Here is a 2,500-nt window from a genome sequence, read left to right as displayed (position 1 = left end):
GCAGAAAGCCGTGGCACCCTGGTCGCTAATTCTTCTCTTTTTATCCTTCGAGGAGCTTGTCTATATTTGATTTTCTATTCTTGTATGGATGCGTAATAGGGAGAACCACGAGGAAATTCAGTTTTTCATAGAAAAAAATGAAACAGGAGTATATTAGGACTTTAGTCGCACGTCTGGCAGGCGTGTGCGCGCGCGCAACAGGTGTTCCTTGAGAGGTGAGTTAGCGGTACTCATGTCTTAAGGCCCTTTTACCTCCAACCCACACGTCTCCGACCAATTATATCACGTCAATTATCGCCTATAACATGGTAGGTATCTAAGACGCTAAAGAAACAACTTTTTTTACCTTCAGTACAAACTTTCAGTTCAGTGAGTCATTACCTATCCCATGTCAGCCTCTCCAGACCTATCGCTATCAGCTAAGATGAATTGCTCGAAGCTTCTCAAACGCTATCACTGTAGAGCATCAATGCGTATTACTAATCAGCTGACGCCTTTTAATATCAGCTGTTATCGCTTTTCCGAACGCCACGACTTTTTATTATCTTTTCATTCATTTTCTCTTTCTTTGTAGTTTCCAAACTCTCTCTCTCTCTCTCTCTGTGTGTGTTTCTCTCTGTCGCTCTCTCTCTGTTTCTCTCTCTCTCTCTCTCTCTGTATCTCTCTCTCTCTCTCTGTTTCTCTCTCTCTCTCTCTCTGTATCTCTCTCTTTCTCTCTGTATCTCTCTCTCTCTCTCTTTCTCTCTCTCTCTCTCTCTCACCCTCTCCCTTTCTCTCCTATTTCCATCGTTACTTCCACTTCCTCGTCTACACCATCATCACCAGCAACCCGAATCTGACACCATCACCACACCACACCACAACATCAACCAAAAAAATCATAATTTCCCATCAAACCACGCCATCATCGGTTCCACCATCTTCACCATATCACCCGTCACCACCACTCACTCCGCCGCCATGACCCGCCTCACCATCACCATCATCATCATCATCACCATCACCATCACCTCCGAAGCCTCCATTGACCTCCCCTTCCTCAGACAAAGCGTTGTCACAACAACTCCTTAACCTGCATCTTCCGCGACCCATCACATCATAGATTATGACACCATACACCACCACCATAATGATCACGACGACTATGTCAACAACAATGTCGATTATCGCCAGAATCATTTTTTTTTCTTCTTCTTCTTCTAAACCAATTTCACTAAAGCTAACATGGACATCTGGGTCAAATTTTGCTCTGTTGATTAGCCCTTCGTCATCAGCGAAATCACAAAACTTTCCTGATTACCTATATAATTAACCAGTGACTGTTGTCTCATTCTATACGTTTTTTTTCGTTTTTTTTTGTTTGTTTTTTTGGTTGATGTACGTTTTCCTTACGTCAGCGAAAGCACGTCTCTGTTTTTTTTTTTGTTTTTTTTTCGTCGTTCGTCAGCTTCTCTTTTCGTTTGGCTTGTCTATTTTACTTATTCATTTACGTTTTTTTTTACTCGTTTGTCTTTGAAAAAGCTTAGGAGTGATGAAAATCTGTTTAATGCAAATTTAATGGCCGATCATTCTATTCTCTGGTGTATTTGGTCTTCAGAATGACTTTATCAGTAATAAATCAAACAGGAAATGTGAATTCTGAAAGCGTTTTATATGCACACGTGGTTCTTCGTGTCATTTCTATTTCAAAAGTGCGAATCCTCGTTTACGTTCGTAGTCATCAGCGAATTGCAATTTGCACCGCACCATTAGGCATGTATTGCATAAGTTGCATAGATTAATATCAACATGAACAGATTTCCCCTGTGAATATGGCTCACTGATCTGAGGAGCATTTGTGTATATATTTCATTTTCGTCCAGTATCTTTTTCACTATTTTTTTAAGCTTTTATTTAGCGCCGTCACTTACAGAAAACGTCCAGCTTTTTTCTCCGTCGCAAATCGAGCTGTTAGTCACCTCGTCGCAGTCATTCTTGCAATATTGATTAGACACAGGATCACTGCGGTAATGCCGAGATTTTTTTCTTTCTTTTCTCTCTCCTTCTCTCTCTCTCAAAAAAAGAATTTCCAAAAAGCTCTGTTTTTTCTTCCGCAAGAACACCGAAAGCCGCGCCAGCCTACCTAACCGCGGTGTTGACGCTGCGAAACTCCTGCAAAATGACAGCAAAAAGCCGTCTTTATACGGATCGTCTTGCGACACACCTCTCGCCATCAGTCGCATCTTGTTCCCAGCTTCCGGAGCATTGTCTCGACGGCGATCTTATCCGCGATGCTGCTGCTCGGTTAAGTAACAGGAAGTTCAAGTATTGTATCAGCGTTCGCGGCATATATTGTCGTTTTTGTTTCCTGAGATAAATACATACACACACAATGTATATGCATATATGTATGTATATATATGTGTATATATATATATATTTATTTATTTATATGTGTGTGTGTGTGTGTGTGTGTGTGTGTGTGTGTGTTTGTGTGTGTGTGTGTGTGTTCATGTGTGTA

At 41.2% G+C, this 2,500-nt stretch overlaps 1 protein-coding gene across 1 annotated transcript in view; it reads right to left on the bottom strand.

The window, feature by feature from the left end:
- LOC122245790 (uncharacterized) overlaps positions 1 to 751 on the bottom strand; it is a 45,948-nt gene extending 45,197 nt beyond the window's left edge. Inside the window, exon 1 of the mRNA XM_043003792.2 lies at positions 1 to 751. This exon is cut by the window's left edge and continues 1,492 nt beyond it. The gene's annotated coding sequence lies outside the window, so the exon portion shown is untranslated.
- Positions 752 to 2,500: the final 1,749 nt, after the last annotated feature.

The sequence above is a fragment of the Penaeus japonicus genome, unplaced genomic scaffold (assembly GCF_977035675.1).
Source record: "Penaeus japonicus unplaced genomic scaffold, GWHDUDI00000001_assembly GWHDUDI00000013, whole genome shotgun sequence".
Taxonomy (NCBI): Eukaryota; Metazoa; Arthropoda; class Malacostraca; order Decapoda; family Penaeidae; genus Penaeus; species Penaeus japonicus.
Note: the sequence above shows the minus strand (reverse complement) of the source record. Positions and strands in the feature narration are given on the sequence as shown.